Raw genomic sequence first — 20,898 nt, 5'->3', positions numbered from 1 at the left:
AATCGTTTGGACATGCATGTATCTTATCATAGCTCATGCCAATAGAGCACAACATCTTTTTGGTCTCATATGTTCGATTGGGAAGAACATTATCCTCAGGAAGCATATCTTTCAAAAGGGCTAATAACTCTGTGAAACTTTTATCCGACCACCCATTGCTCGCCTTTAAGTTGTACAACTTTAATACCGCAGACAATCTTGTGAATTTAGTGCAACCATCATACAAAGGTTTCTCTGCATCACTTACCAACCTCTCAAACATTTCGGGACAACCCTTAAGATCTCCTTCAAGTGCTTCTGCAATCTCTTCAACTCGATCACAATCGTATGTATCTGCGCCACTATAGTTTGAGGCATAGGTCGTACTATCCCCCGGTTCAACATTCTCGTTACTTTTCTCACCATGCAAATTCCAACATGTATAACTTCGATCAATTCCATGCCTCATTAGATGCGATGTCAACTGAACTGCGTCAACCCGTTTCCCATAACAACAACCCAAGCAAGGACATATCATTCTACTGGGGTCTTCGGCGTGCGCAACGGCAAACTTAACGAATTCTGATACCCTATTCTCGTACTCTCTCGACAATCGATTGGAAGACATCCATGTATTATCCATTACTAATTAGAATAAACAAAAAACAATTTCAGAAGAGTTCAAACACATTCGGACCTAGGTTTCTAATGATACTGGTGTTGACACAAAATCATATGTTCATAGGTCGTATAACCCATTGCATCCGCTATCATGGTCACTAAAAACCAACCGTCAATTTCCTATTGCATCCGCTATCATGGTCGAAACAAACGTAGAAGGAGGAAACGCGCAGTAATAAGGTAAAACAGAACTTGGGCAAAGCTAAAACAAAGCAATAACATAAAACAGAAATTGGGAAAAGCGTGTACCTTTGATTGGTAGAAGGAGGAAACGCGCATGTAGATCTAACAGAGGTGGAAGGAAAACGCCTCAGAACCCTAACGTGAAAAAGAACGCTAATAACAGATAGTGAAATAACAAAACGCGCAGTATGTTATAATTTTAATGTTTACTAAAGGGGACATTAGAGGGCGCTTGTGGAAAAAAAGCGCCCTCTAAAGGGGGCCTAAGAGGGCGCTTATGAAAGCGCTCTCTAAGGCTTTCCAGAAGCGCTTTATAAGCTGAAAATGCACGTGGACTTATAACAGCGATTTATTAAAAGCGCCCTCTAAGGGTAACCTTAGAGGGCGCTTTCTAAAAAGCGCCATGTATTGTTGTCCCTCTATCTCCTCCTTATTTTTTTGTTTCACCTTAGAGGGCGCTTGTGGAAACAAAGCGCCCTCTAAAGGGGGCCTAAGAGGGCGCTTATGAAAGCGCTCTCTAAGGCTTTCCAGAAGCGCTTTATAATCTGGAAATGCACATGGACTTATAACATCGCTTTATTAAAAGCGCCCTCTAAGGGTAACCTTAGAGGGCGCTTTCTAGAAAGCGCCATGTATTGTTGTCCCTCTATCTCCTCCTTATTTTTTCGCTTCACCTTACAGGGCGCTTTGTTACAAAAGCGCCCTCTAAAGTGCGCTGTCTATTGCTCCTTATTTTTCGCTTCACTTTAGAGGGCGCTTTTGTAATAAAGCGCCTTCTAAGGTGCGCTGTCTATTCCAGTTTTTGGCGTAGTGCCTACAAGGTTTATTTGTTATTATTGGTGAGAATTTCAATAAATTTTTTATCTTAGATGATTTGTTGAGATATGTGATATGTTTATTGTTGTTGTTATTATTGAGATATGGAAGGTTTTATGTTATTGAGATATGAATTTTTTGTTGTTAATGAGCTAATCATGATTTACTATTGTTGTTGTTGTTGTTAAGATATTGAAGGTTTTCTATTATTGATATATTAAAATTTTGTTGTTATTGAGATAATGATGGTTTTTTGTTGAAGTTGTTATTATAATTGAGATATTAAAGGTTTGTGTTATTGAGATATTGAAGGTTTGTTGTTATTGAGATAATGAAGATTTATGTTGTTGTTGTTATTGAGTTACAGATGGTTGTGTTATTGAGATATTTAAGTTTTGTTGTTATTGAAATCATGAAGGTTTAATATTTTCGTTGTTGTTATTGAGTTATTGAAGCTTTATTATTATTTTTTGTTGTTGTTGTTATTGAGTTATTAAAGGTTTAGTGATAGTTTTTTAATGTTGTTGTTGCATTCAATGATTGTGGATAATGTTGTTGTTGTTGTTGTTAAGAGTCTAAACTCTAAAGATTTAATGTGTTGTTGTTGTTTTTCTTTTGTTGTTGTTTTAAATATAGATGGACTATTCATCTAGTGTCACTCATACAAATGAGTGTACTACTAAAGAGGAGAAAAGAAAAAGAAAAACTGGAGGTGCTACAAGATAAATAAATTAACAAAAGTCTATAACTCAGAGTTTGATTATAAAATTTGGACTTGTTCTGGTAAAAATGCTTATATTTTTAGGAGTTATGTGATATTTCTTGGATGTAGCAAAGTGAGTGTTTTTGCTAGATGATTGAAGTCAGATATCAACTGATTTGAAAAAAAAGCATATTGCAAAAATTGAGTTACTAATTTTAATTTACATGATTTGATAGTATTTTTTTAATTACTAATACCTACTTATTGATATAACTGTAGTCAGTTTTTGAGTTTGAAGAAAGTTTTGATGATAAGTTGATGAGTAAGTGGGTCTCTTATGCTGATGAGCATTGGATGGACTTTAAGTCACAACTCACATGTGATTACATTATGAAGCCTAAGCCTGAAATTGAGCATCGAATTGTGGAATATAATTTTAATGCGAAAGATATCTATGAGAAGTTTGTACTGTCTCGTAGTTCTGCTGATTTCTTGGTTAGTAGTAATCTTATTTTTTGAATAATAATATTATTGTGTTTTATGTTGATACTTTTTAGATACTAACTTGTAAATTAGTATTTTCACTATGTTTATAACATGTTGGAAGTCAACCAGGAAAGAAAAATAAGGAAAAATGAAATATCCCTATAGATTGCCTCGTTTGGGGGGGGGGGGGGGGGGGGGGGGGGGGGGGAGGTTTCAAGAAATTGGGGAACAAAATTATTAATGAAAAAAAGACAATATTTGTGAGATGACTCAATAGGTCATGATCACAAACCATATCCACCATCATGACATAAGAAGTAGTAGAGGATTCAACAAAGATAAGGTGGAAAGTTTACTTCAGATGCCTCCTATGTAGTCGCTGAAAAAATTATAAGTATTTTCTTTTGTCAATCTATCTATATAATATATTAAATCTAAAGCGACAAATTATATCACGACAAATCATATGCCACATACTTAATATTTGACACATCATCATTATTCTTATGTGGCACCTCTAGAAATTCACCTTTATTAAAATTTGCAAAAACTAAATTCTAGATATAAAAGTAAAATTACAAACATATATTTTTTCTTTCAAGTAAAATGTTCATTTTTATTGTTGATTAATTTGTATTGTTGTCTATATTATAATTCATAATAAGATGTTATAACATAAATCTGTAACCATATTTTTCAAAATAATATATATAATTTAAAATCAATATTAATCAAATAAAAATTAATTCACGACCGCGCATCGCGCGGGTTCTTATCTAGTTAGAATATTAAATGTAGGATTTATTGTGTCTAGTTTAAATTTATTTGGTAATGATATCTTATTCATATTGTGTGTAGGATTTGTTGGTTGATACGGTCATTCAAGGTTCCCCTGTTCCACATGTACCACATGATATATTAGTAGAATAAATTGAAACAAAGGAGCGTGGTGGATGGTTTGTGGTGTTGGACAAGGCATTGGTTCCTCTGTTCCACATGTACCACATGATATATTAGTAGAATAAATTGAAACAAATGAGCGTGGTGGACGTGTTTGTGGTGTTGGACAAGGAATTACTCTGAGATTATACTTTGGAACATCGAGAAAGATTAATAATTTACGCAAGAAAGAGATGAACGAGTTTGTTGATAAAAAGTTAGAAGAAAGATTAACACTGAATCGGGAATCCAAAAGAAAGAGATTGATATGTAATATGATAAGAAGTTTGAAGAAATATTAACACATGAGTAGGAATTGAAAAAGAAAGATATGTATGTGCTATATGATAAGAAGTTGGAAGAAAGATTAGAAAAAAAGCAAGAATTGCACAAGATAAAGTTGGCCAAGCTTTATGTGGTATGTACAAATTTCATTGTGTGTTGCATTTATTTGTCGTAGGACACATGAATTATGTGTTGTTGTTCTTTTTATGATGTATAAATTGGCACCGATGGGTGTAACCGTCCAAATGAATACAAACATAAATGATCAATTGTTTGAAAAAGTTATTTTAGGTGATGCGAGTACAAAAGGAAGTTGTTCATCCGTCCATACCCAAAATGAGACAGAAGTTTCATACCCCAATGTTGCCCCTCGATTAATAAATCAATGCATTCATCAAGACATTTGCATCATATGCATATCATAACATACATGTCTTTCAGTATAATGATTAAAATGTTGACCAGAATAAAATATCAGTTTTATAGACAAACCGGTTGAATCTATTTTCAAATGTGCATAAAATTTGTGTAGTTTAATCTAGTGTGCTCATTTAAATTTTCGGTCTCGTTTGCGTTCGCGTTGCGATCGACTTAAGCCTTTCCAGCTAGACATTTTTATTGCAAAATCTTATCTTTATATGTCTGATTTTCAGAAGTCTACGCTACGTAGGTCATTTTAGTGCATTTATTTTATTTTTTTGAGCATTTTCACGCTCCATTTTTGTTCATTTTTATTCCTTTTATTTTTAGTTTTTTGCCAAGATGTTTAGAAAAAATAAATAAGATTAATTTTGTATTCATTTTGATTTTATTGTGTTTATTTAGAAATGTTTGAATTTTATTTATGTTAATTGATTTAAACTCATTTTATCTCTTAAAATATCTAAAAGGATATTTTTTGTATTGTTTAAGTTTTGCAACCCTAAATTGAGACATATAAATATTGAAATTAATTGGAGAGAGGCATTCCCCATTGACTAATCTGCGGCGCCCTTACTTGCATATACGTGCGTTATGTGTGGGATTTACTTTGATTTGATTATGGCGTGATGGTCACATTTTTGTTTTATCAACGCTGATGGGTTTTCTTATTCTTACGTGTGACATTCTTCTTTGTGTTTAGTTACGCATAATTAGTTGTGTTACATTATAATTTGAGCACATTAACTTTAAGTTACGTTACGTATTGTCCTTACACGTTAAGTTTCTTTTCTTTATGTTTTCACTTCTTTGAATTTGATTTTTCATACATACTTCGATCCATTTGCGATGATCGTTTTAGGCGTTAGCAAGTTAATGGTTGATTTTCATGAGTTTATGCGCGACATTTCAATTTGGTTGTCGAAACATTCTGCTTAAAAATTTTATGCGCTTCCGATGGTTTAGCATAGGGACAATCCTCATTTTTTCTTTTCACCACTTCACGCTTCGACTTGCGACTTTTTCTTTCGTGTTGTTATATTTTGTTGTGTTTCAATTTATTTGCGAGGAGCATATTATGCGTTAGAAATTTGCAATTCGATTTGTGTTGAGGTACAACGATCCAACCTCGTAACATTTATATCATATTTGAATCCTACCTTTGGCAGCTTTGCATTGCACATCTTTGCGTTACACAACATCGATTCAATTACAATGAATGTGTGCTGTAAATATTATGCATGATCTTATATCCTTTTATTTTGTTGCATGCTTTATACATATTCGATTCGATTTAATTTGTGGCATTAAATTATACCTTATGCTAGAGTTCGCGTCTTCATGCTAGAATTCACACCCCTCGTGATGTCATTCGCGAACTTAGGTTACTATTCTCACTTTCATTTCTTCTCCAACCATCTTTTAATATCGATTCAAATAACTTCAAACCATTTTTAAAACCAAGTTAAACTATTTTCACAAATCATTTTCCACTAACACGATAAACCCTAGATCAACATCGAGTTTTTCTTCTTCGCTTATTTGAAGCATTTAAAACCTCTTTTCTTAATAAAAACCGGTTGAAAAGGGAATGAGAGGTTACATTTTCCTTCTCTTCGAATGATTGAATGATTGACTTACGCCATATTTCTCGATCTTTCGTCATCCGAATAAAACACTTTAATCAAACTTGGATGAAAAAGGAATATGGGGTTTACACTTTCTTGCTCCTCGAATAATCAAATGGATGGCCCATGCCATATTGCTCCCATATTTGTCTTCCACTAATAGTTTTTTGAAATAATTTGCTCAAAAAGGGAATGAGAGGTTTACATTTTCCTGCTCCTCGAATAATCAAATGGTTAGCCTACACTTCATTGCTCGATTACCCATCATCAGCATAAAAGCTATCAAACACCTCCAAACCATTTTGCCTCTTGGCATAAAGTTCAAACTCTTTTTTTTTCATAAACATAACATTGCATTTCACCTGCATACAAATCATTCATACTTCATTTGATTTCAGGGAATCCAAAGAGGTTAAAAATTGTTGACAATTTTAGAAAATATGAGTTCATAAATAAAGAAGAAAGTCTAAATCAAAGTCAAAGTGTCTATTGTGAAGAGTTTGATGTCTTTCAAAGAGGGGTTCACTAGTTTTCTCCGACAAGCCTTTGACCTCAATTATTGAAACATCTTGAATATTTGGTTTGTCCCCATAAAAAAGGAAGCTATCACCGCCTTATCTCAATTCTATGACCCGCAATTAAGGAGTTTCTTTTTTCTGGATTTTCATCTAGCCCCAACTTTAGAAGAGTTTGGACGGATTTTGGATTCCCTAAAAGAGAAAAATGGACCTTATAAAGGAGTGGGTGAAATTCCCGAAGCCTGAGGACCTCACGAAGTCTTGGGCATCCTATTCTATGATTTAGAGCCCAACGTAAAGGCTTGGGGAGACGTTCAGCAAATTCCTAGGGAGTTCTTGGAGAAAAAAGCTCAAGAGTTTGCTAACACCCAAAAGTGGGAACCTTACGAAACCATCATGGCCTTACAAATCTTTGGATTAATATTGTTCCTAAATGTTGAGGATTTTGGTAATATGGTGGCCATCATTGTGTTTTGGGTTATTAACATTAAAGACAAACCTCTAGTGCCTGCACTCTTGACAAATGTATATCATAGCCTCCATCTGCGTCATCAGAAGAAAAAAGGCTTTATTTTATGTTGTGTTCCCTTTCTATATCAGTGGCTCATCTCCCACATATTTAAGGACATGTCCATGGTCGAGAAAATGGATGGATATGCTTGATCTCAATGTCTAGTAGAGCTCACATATAAGTTTATCCTTTGGTATCCTCTGAAGCTTGATAGAGAGATGGTGACATCAACTGTAGGGATTTTCCAAACGTACCACTTATTGGCTCAAGGAGTTTCATAAACAACAATCTAGCCATGGCTATGAGACAATTGGGATACCCCATGCTGTACAAACTCGATGATAAATTGCTAGAATATTTTGTGTGGCATGATAAGGGAGACCCACGTGTGGTGAAGAGGATCATCTAAGCATGGAGTAATGTCTACAAGAAGAGAAGAGACTTTGGAAAGAGCATTCAAGTCCCTAGATATGTTTATAGTCGACGAGTCAGACACAGAAGCAAGGACGTCAAACTACTTTTCATCCTTAGTCCTCCAACTCGACCGTTGTCACCTAAGTCAGTCCATATTTCTCTTGAAGAGGTCAACGAGCTTAGGGAATTGTCTTTAGACTCGAGCGATAAAAGGAAGAGCTATAAGCTAGTCTCCACAAAACTACCTCTGAGAAGAATGAGTTAAGGTTCAACCTTAATGAAAAAGAAAATTTGCTCATAGAGAAGGAAACTGAGGTTGAAAGCGAGCATAACAAGATGCATAGAATTAAAGAGTGCTTATCAGGGGAAGGGCGCCATTTCAGAAATAAGAATCAACAACTCAAAAATTTTAGGCGAGTAATATCGAGTGGAGTGTTCTTTGGAATAAAACCTTGGAAAGCCGAAAAAATATAAGGCTAGGATTTAAGGCTCGAATTAGAGAACTCTTTGAGCTACTATGGGGAGCCCAAGATCACACCACTCATCTCCAAGGAGAGATCAAGCAGAATTCTAGGAATCCTCAGGCTAACCTAAATAGTACCTTGGCAGAAGTTATAAACCTTAGAGCTCGCATCAGAAACATTGAGGCAGTCGGTGAGCAGCAGAAAGCAAGGTCTAAAAACTGGACAACTAGTAATTGCAAGAATAAAAAATTACTCTTCATGCGCGTCTAGAAGCTAGAAAGTGGTATTCTAAATGCGTACAAGTAGTTAGACTCACCAATGATATTCTACACACCTTCCCTCTGAGGTTGAGAGACGGCTTTAAGGACATTACAGTTGAGAACATTCCTCCAGCGGTCTTTGATTTCATCACCTTCTGTCAAGCTATACTGAAGGATCTCAAGGTTGAACTAGAGTTTCTCCAGAGAGCCTGAGAAGAGATGTAGTTTGATTTGTGTACTTTATTTTTTTGTCATAATATTGTACTTATTTCCAAATTCTGAATGAAATGAGAATTTAGTGTCACAAAATTTGCTGTTGTTTTGTTTTCTATTTTCATAATTATGAAATGCTCGCAAATGACCAAAATCTCTGGATTTTCTCAAAAATGAAAGTCGTGCATATTCATACATGCATGCATATTTCATCAAATAAAGACTCATTTCGTCTTCTTTCTCCGATTTCACATTAAGTCCTTACCACTGTTACTTTACCCGAGCCTGCACTCGCCAAAGAATGGAGAATCAAGAATAAGAAAATGCAAGGGTAAGGTTAGAGCTTTATGACCTAAGAGGAAATGTGAGCCAAATATTGAAGATGCTCCAAGTTCTAAAAGCCAAGAAGGACTCTCCTCAAGTAACAATCATTTAAGAGATTTTTGGTGTTACCTTCGACCCTTAACCTTCTAGGGATGTGCCTTCTACATGGCCACCGTTTGGGTTACCTCCTAAATATTCACCAACATTTGAGGAAAACCCATGTGTTGTGGAGTCTACTAAATAATTTGTACCCTTACCACTCACCATTGAGGCACATCCAGTTGTCCATACAATTGTGCAACCAATTATCCTTACAATTGCACCGCCACAATTTGAGGACTCTCGTTATATGTACCATGTTGTTGAATCTTCAAATGGAATGATGAGGGATACGAGGAGATTAAGGGAATGAAGGAGAGATACTAGGTTCTTGAAAAGAGGTTGAGAGCTATTGAAGGAGACAAGGTCTTTGGTGCCGCCGCCAAAGGAATGTGTTTAATGTCCGGACTTGTGAAATATGGACATGGAACCTAATAGAAGGAAGTTGTTGAATATGTCCCAGAAAGACAATGACTCTTTCAAGGAGTATGTGCAACGATGGAGGGAGGTGGCCTTTCAAGTTAAACCACCTATTTCCTAGAGAGAACTAGTTGATTGGTTCATGGAGACAGTACATCATGTCTTTTATGACAAGATGATGGGTAATGTATCTGCAAATTTCTCTGATCTGGTTGTTGTGGGTATAAGAATTGAACATGGTATGAAGAATGACAAGATGGTAATTATTGTCGGAACCTCCAACAATAATGCAAAGAAATTTCCCTGAGGTTTCCAAAAGAAGAAGAAGGGTGAGACAAATGCCTTTTATGCTAACCGAGGAAGAAAATGTTCATGGAAGAAGCAACAACAACTATTCATCTAGCAACAAGAAAAATATCCTGCATAGTTTGTTCATCAACCATATGTGGCCTCCGTTGCACCAACCTTTAATCAACAACCTGCGCCAGTATATCAACCTACCTAACCTACGCCTGTATATCGGCCAGCACTTGCGGTTCCTACCTACTAGAGGTGGGAATAGGCTAGGCCAAGCTAGGATTTTCCAAGCCTGAGCCTGACCTACTAAAAAAAGCCAAAGCCTAGCTTATGGCCTATCAAAGGCTCATTTTTGGCCCAAGCCTGACCTTTTCGAAGGCCTGATTAGCCTATTAGCCTACTTAAAAAGTCTATATCATTTGAACATATGTGTCATACCCTAAATTTTGCCCCGCCTAAAGGCATTCATTTATATTTCAAGCATTTGTTTTTATCAATTTGCATCCACTCATTGACATAAATTATTCCACTTTTTTATTTCACTAGCATTTATTTAATTTTAATTAGAATTTTTTCTATTTATCAATTCACATAAAAAAACACACATGACCTTCATTCATAAGCATTCATATTCATAAATTATTCGACTTTAATGACATTTATTTAATTTTCATTAGATTTTTTTCTATTTACCAATTCACATAAAAAAAAACAAGATCTTCATTTACTATATCATTCAAACATTTGTTTTTCATAAGTGTTATATCTTTGCATTTTCAAAAATTAGGTTCTTTTTTTATTTACCTTGGTTTTGCTTTTATAATTTGGATTGAGTCAAAAGTAATAATCTTGATAATAATGTGCTTGCTTCTTCCAATTTGGATTAAAATAAATTGTATCACATAATCATAATATTATATTTACATTAAAAGTGTAAATAAATTACATTTTTTTATACTTTACATAAATTACATTTTTTATATTTACATTAAAAGTGCAATTTTTTTATATATATATATATATATATATATATATATATATATATATATATATATATATATATATTTATTTATTTATTTATTTATTTTTTCTTTTTTTACTTTACATAAATTACATTTTTCTACTTTACAGTAATATTATATTTACATTAAAAAAGTGTAAATAAATTATATTTTTTTCTACTTTACAGTAATATTATATTTACATTAAAAAGTGCAAATAAATTATTTTTTCTACTTTACATTAATATTATACCAAAAAAAATCAAATAGTGTCAAAAATAACAGAAAGTAGGAAATGTGTTGCAAATTAAGGCATAACCAAGAAACTTGCAAAGAAAAGGAAATAAAGAGTACTGCTGCAGAAAAGTAATGAAATGTACAACAAAGTTTTGGTCACAACAAGACAAGTTCAAAGGTGCAGAAAAATACAACAATACAGTTTCATTAGAATGACAAAAGTATAGCAGACCACTTTGATGCCTTTGCATCCATTCCTTATCCATCATCCTTCAACTTTTCAAATTCCTTCTTCCCTATAAAATTGACAGGCAGTAAGAAGGGGGATTGGATATATATAAAAAAAACATCATAACAAATCGAACAACCACACACATTGAGCGAAATCTATAATCATGTCTTGAACAACCATAATAATAACAGTAAACAATACAAAATCATGCAAAGCAAGTGCATCACTTCAGGTAAGGTTCTCATTGCTTCTGTCTATTTCTTTCTGTCTATTTTATTTTTTGCATTCATAAACAAGTGCATCAGTATTATCACCTCAGAGTTTCATTTCTGTTAGAGTAACACCAAAATCAGTTACCAAAACCAAATCTCGTTACCACATCTCGTTCCCAAAACCAAATCTCATTCCCAAATCTCGTTACCAAATCTCGTTCCCAAATCGTTCCCAAAACCAAATCTCATTCCCAAATATCATTACCAAATCTCATTCCCAAATCTCGTTTCCAAATCTCGTTCCCAACTTATGGCTGTTGGTCATTTTTTTTTGTGTCATTTCTGTATATTTTTTTTCGAGAGAGAAAGGTTATCATAAAGGAGTCACGGTTTTTTAAGGAAGAAGTGTGAGAGAAAACAGAAGATGAAAACGAGCGAGACCGATCGTGAGCGCCATGGTTGGAAGAGTTTCCATTGTCTTTTGTTCCTGAGCATTCGTGAAGAAGAAGTTCAGAAAGGGAGGTGGTGGCTTCGTTTGGATTTAGGGTTTCCAATGTGCTGCCTATTTTGTTTTAGTCCATTGGAGTCGGATCGGGTCCGACCCGCCTCAGGCCATGAGTTTGTTTTTTTATGCGGGCCTCTATCCGCCCACCCCTAGCCCAAGCTCCTTGATTTTTTATTATTTTGGTTTCTGATAGTTTTATATATGTATCATCGAACACGTTAATCTTCCAACTAGCCACTTGTGGCCTGGTGGTTGAAGGATCTGCTGTTTCCCACCAGGCCTCTAGTTAAATCCTTGGCCTTGACAGTTTTTGGTTTCATTAATTTATTTTTTTAGAATCTCCATTTCTTATTTTTGTTAAAACATTGAAAAAAATTAGTTTTTTATTGTTATTAAAAAAATAAAAATTAATTTTGAGTTTTTTTTTTAAAATTAGTTTATTTGAATATTTTTTATTACTAGTTGGATAATACATGTAGTTGTGATTTCTAATTTATTTTTGTTATTCATCCTACATTTCTATTTATCAATCTTTTATTGCAGATTAAATAAATAATTATGTTGATTTGTGATCAAATAAATAGAATAACGAAATCTTGTTTCAATACAAAGTACTTTTCGAATCTGATTAAACAGTTTCTTATCCAAATTCAAACCATTGGAATCTAGCGTTCCGATAAAAACCATAGAATGATGTGTCCCGAGCCTCGCGTTTTGGATTAACCATTCATTCTTTTCTTAAAACATTAGAATCAACTTTTTCATTAAAATTATAATTTTGAGTTTCATTTTCTTAAAACACCAAATAAGATGAATATTAGTAGAAACTTAGATCTTTTTTCTTTATATCTATTTTAATTTTATTTAAATTTTTTTTATAGATGTTTAGAAGTTTTATTTTGTTATATCTTTTTAAATAAAAATAAATAAATAAACACATAGAAATCATAATAATAAAATCAAAAATAGTTTTCCATATATATTCTTGTATTTTAGATTAACTTATACAAATTTTAAAAATAATTTCATTTAGTTATTTTTCATTATTATTATTAGATTATGTCATAAAAATAAAAAAAATAAAAATTAAGTTTACCAATTATTTTATTTTAATTTTAGGTTATGTCACAAAAATATTTCAAAAAAAGAGTTTACCATTTATTTTCTTTTAATTTTAGATTATATCATAAAAAATCATAAAAATTAAGTTTACCATTTATTTTCTTTAAATTTTAGATTATGTCATAAAACATTTTCAAAACAAATAAGTTTTCCATTTTATTTTATTATAATTTTATGTTATGTCATAAATATTCCAAAAAAGAGTTTACCATTTATTTTCTTTTAATTTTAAGTTATGTCCTAAAATATTCCAAAAACGGAGTTTACCATTTATTTTATTTTAATTATAGATTATGTCATTTAAAATTCAAAAAAAAAACAAGTTTACCATTTATTTTATTTTAGTTTAGGTCATGTTATAAAAATCATAAAAAAAATTAATTTAGTTATTTTCATTATGTTTTTTAGATTGTGTTATAAAAGAATATTTAAAGAGTTAATTTAATTACATTTCTTATTATTATTAGATTATGTTAGGAAAAATAAAATAAAAAATATGTTTAATTTATTTTCTTTTGTTATTATTTTAGTTAGATTTTAAAGAGAACAAAAAAAAAGTATTTAATTGTTTTATTATCAGACTTTTTAAATGCATATGTTTAATATTAAGTTGGTCTTATTTTCTCACTTTAATTTACTAGACATAAAAAAATATATAATTGTATTTTTCTCCAACTTTATTTCTTGCTATTTTCTCTAAATATTTGAATAACTATAGAATTATTATTTTTCCAAATAATATCATTTTCTTTGTAGTTTTATTTATTATTGTTAGAATATTATGAATAAATAACTAAATAAATATCTAGTAATGATGTTGATTAATTAATAGAATAAAATACTTATGACTAATTTCTTAAACTTCGATCCTATCCCAAATTGTACCTTTTAATCTGATTAATTTGTTTCTTATCCCAATTCAAACGCTTTATTATTTAAGTTAAAATATTAAAACCTTTTTTCAAATAACTCGAAAGAAGAGGACCATTGGAATCTAGCATTCTGGTGGGAACCCTCGAATGATCGGTCATGAGCCTCGCGTTTTGGATTAACCGTTCATTCTTTTCTTTCGTCACTAAAACACTTTAGTTAACTTAGACAAAATAAGGGCCGTTGGGATCAAGCATTCTGGCGTAACTCTTTGAACAATTGATTCTTATCAAGTGTTTGTTGTCCATCAAACAATTTTCTCAATTAATTCAAATGAAAAAAGGACCATTGGAATCTAGCATTCCGGTGGAACCCCAAATGATTGATCCCGAGGCTTATGTATCGTTCTCATCAAGTGTTCGTCATTCACTTATAAAAAATACCCAACCAATCAAACTATATTTTCGCCGCCCTGCGATCTCAAAACCTTTTCATAAATGAAAGACATCTTGTCTTAAGATGATGCAAAGCAATGCTTCATCCACAATTGTTGAGTTGAGATAAATGACGTTTTCCCGAATGTTGATTTGTAAATCCATTCGATGTGTGGTATACGTCCGCTCCTCATCTATTTTGGGTAAAATAATGTTTTTGTCGATTAATACAACATAGCTTTCGCTAAAATCGACAAACAAACAAACATTTTCTATCAAGAACTACGTAAGCCTTAAATTCTCTATTGCACCCAGAGATACGTAGGAGCAGGATTGCGAAATCTTGTCAGGCCCATTAATAAAGAATCTTTTTTTTGTTCTTTGCCCCCTATTAATAAAAACCTTTTTAGGTCCTTTCTCATTGATAAAAAATCAAAAATATTTCTCTTATCTTTCTTTTCCTATCCCAAATAAGTAGAAGACTAGAAACTAACATAAACTAACATTCAATTCAAAATCAACTTAACGGTTCCCGTTGAATACAACGGACGTGAGAGGTGCTAATACCTTCCCCTTGTGTAACCGACTCCCGAACCCAGATATTGGGTGTGATGACCATATCTTATCCTTTCTTTTAGGGGTTTTATCGATATTTTCCCTTACCCTCTTTGGGAATAAATAAAGTTCGGTGACGACTCTGTTCAGTCCATCCCGCGAGCGCGCGATTGTGCTTCGCTAGGTCGTGTTCTCATTTTTCGAGGTGTGACAGATGACGACTCTACTGGGGAGACATGAACGTCTCCTAAGCGAGTCAACCCTAGTTTAGTTAGGTTTTCGTATGTGAAGGAGAATTGCCATCCAAGGCGCAGCGGAATTTAAAAATTTCTCCATTTAGTGATCCTTACGAATGGGCATGATCAGTGATAGAATCGTTACCTCTTGTGGCGATTCAAACCTTTGGTGCAGATCTCTGATAATGATCAAAAACTTTTGATACAGATCCACAGAGTGATCACGAACGTTGAACGATGACAACGTCTCTACTCAGTCCACACGAACGGATTCCTTCAATCTCAGTGCTAGTTGGTACGAATGAAGGCTTTGAGTGAGAGAGAGGGGGAAACGAAACTCCAAGTCTTCACTTGAGTTTAAGTCTGAGTGGAGTGACAATGCTTCTACCCAAGGGGTTCTATTTATAGAACCACTTGTGTGAGCTTCAAGCTAAAAAGCCCACTTAAGTGCATTTTGGCCCATATCTCATAATATGCCAAAATCACTTAAGTATTTGGTACCTTACCATCTTTCGTATTCTACTTAAGTACATCGTACCTTACGATGTTCCTTAATTATTCTATCTCTCATCAATCCGTCCTTTGTGTGTGACCCTATAGGTTTTCGCGACGTTGGCAATTATATTAAATCACGCATTTAACATAATAAACAGTGAGCGGTATCTAGTAACACAACACTGCTACCCAAGTCACGAAAATGTCATGTGATTTGACAAAACCTCCTGTGATAATAATTATGTATATAATTACCCCTTTGCCCTTATGTCTATATTGAACACAAGGTATAAACCGTGTCACCCTTGTCCAGTTCAATATTGGGCCCATAGACATTTATCCTGTTACGCAGGATAGGATAATTCCATCTAGGACACTCATGTCCCTCAACATGCTTTGTGGAGTACCCATCAACTGTCTTTATGGTTATCCAGTTACGGACAACGTTGGATCAGCAATAAAGCACTCGACTCTACATCTAGGATCCATAGTGGTTTCAGGTCGAAGAGTGGTATACACTATTATCACCATGAGAATAACTTATGACACTTTGCATAACTTTCTATATAGTATTCTCATAGCGGGTTAATCTGGTACAAATATTACTCCTAATATTCATACCTATGTTTAAGACTTGGTAACTCTTTATCCATGATCCATGAGATGTGATCATCAGTCTACAAACATAATAGTCTTAATGTTTTAATGTTATCCCACTTCATACTAAAGCTCGACTACAGATACTTTAAGAATAGTGTCCTTATGTTTAATGTGTTCTCATGATTAAGTCACACTTAACACATTAAACGGACTATCTATTCCAGAGACTTTATTAATCAACCATAATAAAGAAAAATTCTTTTATTATTTATTAATAAATAATTCGATACAAGTACCAAAAGTATTGGCCTCTAGGACCCCCGGCTAACTCTGCGTAGTGTGATCGGTCGTCGAAATTTAATTTGATTTTAATTAATTAAAGGAATTAATAATAATAATAAAAGTGTTTATTATTGTCTTGTGGTGATCGGTTATGGTCTTAGTTTTCCTTTATTTTGCTTTAGGTTTTTAAAATACGACCTGCGTGTCGTGCCTCTCTCTTAATCTCCCAAATGTAACTTCTTTTCTCATCTCACTCCCTCGTATGTAAAACGAGTTTCTTTTATGTAAAGTAATGATATGAAGAAAGCAAAGAAGTCAGTGCCAAAGGAGGACAACCTTGAAGATCTTGCTTGGAGAAGCTTAGATCGTTGTAGGTTAGCTTAGGTTCTCTCGTTGGCTTGGGAGAACAATTGCGCTAGGGGCCATAACTGTTTCATTTTGTTTGTATGTATGTTGATGCATGTGAATGTATGTTGATGCATGTGAGAGACGGTTTATATGATAAACAAGCCGGTGAGATCAAAATAATTGCAATTCCCTCAAATTAAATATAAAGTTTATGCTTTCCAAGTTTTAACACTCATCAAGACTAGTAATGGATAATGTAGGTTTCGCCTACGCGAGATGCATGATCTATATATTAGTAAGGTGCGATGGGATAATTGTAATATCCAACTGTTAAAACAATGGGTCAAACTTAACTAAATAAATTATAATAAGATTATATATATGTTTAGAAGCAAGAGTTGGGAATAATCCATATGATGGATTGGAATAAGGAGTTATTCACCCAACTGAAATTTTCGAGAGTTGTATGAGATACAATTGGAAGGAGTTCCTATCTAAATAACCTAGTTTTGTGTAATCCGCCTACGCGGACTTAGAACGAAGTGAAATATGGATCTCGACCCACTAGAACATCTTCCAACGGGATTTTCCGAATCAAATGATGAGGGTCATTTGTTTTTGAATAAAATAGTGGGAGCATGTTTAATTAAAGGCCTAATTAAATATGTCAATGATACTTATATTTTCATTAATTCTTATGTAGATTACCATGACAACAAACACCTCTAGCAACATCTTGCGATCGATCCTTGACAAAGAAAAATTGTGGTAAGACCGTTGCTGCTTTAAAGCCTAGTGGAGGCATAGCAAAAGAAGGCACTTGCTTCCATTGCGGTAAGACCGGACACTGGAAGAGAAACTGCCCAAAGTACCTGGAAGATAAGAAGAATGGAGTAGGGACTTCAACTTCAGGTATTTTTGTTATTGAAATTAATTTATCTATTTCTGCATCATGGGTATTAGATACTGGATGCGGTTCTCACATTTGTACAAATGTGCAGGGACTAAAAAGGAGTAGAAAATTGGCAAAAGGTGAAGTCGACCTACGAGTTGGTAATGGAGCAAAGGTTGCTGCCTTAGCCGTAGGAACTTATGAATTGACTTTACCTAGTGGTTTAATAATTTAGTTAGATAACTGTTATTATGTACCTGCAATTAGCAGGAATATTATTTCCGTTTCTTGTTTGGACAAGTTTGGTTTTTCATTCATAATAAAGAACAATTGTTGCTCAATTTATTTGAATGATATATTCTATGCTACTGCACAAATGAAAAATGGACTATATGTCCTTGATCTTGAAATGCCTATTTATAACATTAATACTAAAAGGATGAAACCTAATGAGTTAAATCCAACTTACCTTTGGCATTGTCGATTAGGCCACATAAATGAGAAACGCATTTCCAAACTCCATAAAGATGGACTATTGGACTCTTCTGATTATGAATCAAATGAGACATGCAGATCTTGTTTAATTGGAAAGATGACAAAGTCTCCATTCACAGGAAAAGGTGAAAGAGCTAATGATCTTTTGGCCCTCATACATACTGATGTATGTGGTCCACTGAACATACCAGCCAGAGGAGGTTTTCAGTACTTCATCACATTCACTGATGATTTCAGTAGATATGGTTATGTGTATTTAATGAAACACAAATCAGAGTCCTTTGAAAAGTTCAAGGAATTCAAGAATGAAGTACAAAACCAACTAGGTAAGAATATTAAAGCTCTTCGATCAGATCGAGGTGGTGAATATTTAAGCTTAGATTTTGATGACCATATGAAAGAGTGTGGGATCCTATCCCAACTCACTCCTCCTGGAACACCCCAATGGAATGGTGTGTCTGAGAGAAGAAATCGAACCCTGTTAGACATGGTCCGATCCATGATGAGTCACGCCGATCTTCCAAACTCCTTTTGGGGACATGCGCTATTGACAGCAACTTACACACTTAACCGTGTTCCATCCAAAAAGGTTGAAAAGACACCATATGAGATATGGAGTGGTAAGAAACCACATATGTCTTACATGAAGATTTGGGGTTGCGAAATTTATGTGAAACGACAAATTTCAACTAAGCTTGAGCCCAAATATGACAAATGCTTATTTGTGGCGTATCCTAAAGAAACAAGAGGATATTACTTCTACAATCCTTCTGAGGGTAAAGTGTTTGTCGCTCGAACTGGAGTTTTCCTAGAAAAGGATTTTATTTCCAAAGGAACCAGTGGGAGGAAAGTAGAGCTTGAAGAAATTCAAGAATCACAAAGCATCGATACACCTAAGTAGTAGCTTAGGTTTCATCATAGTCAACACCATGAATTAAGTTTAATTCCTCCATAGGTGTATCGATGCTTTGTGATTCTTGAATTTCTTCAAGCTCTACTTTCCTCCCACTGGTTCCTTTGGAAATAAAATCCTTTTCTAGGAAAACTCCAGTTCGAGCGACAAACACTTTGCCCTCAGAAGGATTGTAGAAGTAATATCCTCTTGTTTCTTTAGGATACCCCACAAATAAGCATCTGTCAGATTTGGGCTCAAGCTTAGTTGAAATTTGTCGTTTCACATAAACTTCGCAACCCTAAATCTTCATCTAAGACATATGTGGTCTCTTACCGCTCCATATCTCATATGGTGTCTTATCAACCTTTTTGGATGCAACACGGTTAAGTGTGTAAGTTGCTGTCAATAGCGCATGTCCCCAAAAGGAGTTTGGAAGATCGGCGTGACTCATCATGGATTGGACCATGTCCAACAAGGTTCGATTTCTTCTCTCAGACACACCATTCCATTGGGGTGTTCCAGAAGGAGTGAGTTGGGATAGGATCCCACACTCTTTTAGATGGTCATCAAACTCTAGGCTTAAATATTCACCACCTCGATCTGATCGAAGAGCTTTAATATTCTTACCTAGTTGGTTTTGTACTTCATTCTTGAATTCTTTGAACTTTTCAAAGGACTCTGATTTGTGTTTCATTAAATACACATAACCATATCTACTGAAATCATCAGTGAATGTGATGAAGTACTGAAAACCTCCTCTGGCTGGTATGTTCAGTGGACCACATACATCAGTATGTATGAGGGCCAAAAGATCATTAGCTCTTTCACCTTTTCCTGTGAATGGAGACTTTGTCATCTTTCCAATTAAACAAGATCTGTATGTCTCATTTGATTCATAATCAGAAGAGTCCAATAGTCCATCTTTATGGAGTTTGGAAATGCGTTTCTCATTTATGTGGCCTAATCGACAATGCCAAAGGTAAGTCGGATTTAACTCATTAGGTTTCATCCTTTTAGTATTAATGTTATAAACTGGCATCTCAAGATCAAGGACATATAATCCATTGTTCATTTGAGCAGTAGCATAGAATATATCATTCAAATAAATTGAACAACAATTGTTCTTTATTATGAATGAAAAACCGAACTTGTCCAAACAAGAAATGAAAATAATATTCCTGCTAATTGCTGGTACATAATAACAGTTCTCTAACTGAGTTATTAAACCACTAGGTAAAGTCAATTCATAAGTTCCTACGGCTAAGGCAGCAACCTTTGCTCCGTTACCAACTCGTAGGTCGACTTCACCTTTTGCCAATTTTCTACTCCTTTTTAGTTCTTGCACATTTGTACAAATGTGAGAACCGCATCCAGTATCTAATACCCATGATGCAGAAGTAGATAAATTAATACCCATGTATTAATATATAGATCATGCACCTCGCGTAGGCGAAACCTACATTATCCATTACTAGTCTTGATGAGTGTTAAAACTTGGAAAGCATAAACTTAATATTTAATTTGAGGGAATTGCAATTTTCTGATCTCACCGGCTTGTTTATCATATAAACCGTCTCTCACATGCATCAACATACATTCACATGCATCAACATACATACATAATGAAACAGTTATGGCCCCTAGCGCAATTGTTCTCCCAAGCCAATGAGAGATCCTAGGCTAACCTACAACGATCTAAGCTTCTCCAAGCAAGATCTTCAAGGTTGTCTTCCTTTGGCACTGACTTCTTTGCTTTCTTCATATCATTTTATTACAAAAGAAACTCGTTTTACATATGAGGGAGTGAGATGAGAAAAGAAGTTACATTTGGGAGATAAAGAGAGAGG

At 34.1% G+C, this 20,898-nt stretch overlaps 2 long non-coding RNA genes across 2 annotated transcripts; one reads left to right on the top strand and one right to left on the bottom strand.

Annotated features, from left to right (window-relative positions):
- Positions 1 to 10,995: 10,995 nt before the first annotated feature.
- Positions 10,996 to 12,118, bottom strand: LOC127075213 (uncharacterized). The gene is made up of 2 exons (XR_007786256.1): positions 11,425 to 12,118; positions 10,996 to 11,174 (listed from the first exon to the last, which is right to left on the bottom strand). It is a non-coding gene; the product is annotated as an uncharacterized LOC127075213 (long non-coding RNA).
- On the top strand, positions 11,160 to 17,953 carry LOC127075214 (uncharacterized). The gene is made up of 3 exons (XR_007786257.1): positions 11,160 to 11,342; positions 17,473 to 17,681; positions 17,771 to 17,953. It is a non-coding gene; the product is annotated as an uncharacterized LOC127075214 (long non-coding RNA).
- Positions 17,954 to 20,898: the final 2,945 nt, after the last annotated feature.

The sequence above is a fragment of the Lathyrus oleraceus genome, chromosome 4, assembly GCF_024323335.1.
Source record: "Lathyrus oleraceus cultivar Zhongwan6 chromosome 4, CAAS_Psat_ZW6_1.0, whole genome shotgun sequence".
In the NCBI taxonomy this organism is placed as follows: Eukaryota; Viridiplantae; Streptophyta; class Magnoliopsida; order Fabales; family Fabaceae; genus Lathyrus; species Lathyrus oleraceus.
This window is presented reverse-complemented; position numbering and strand designations above follow the sequence as displayed.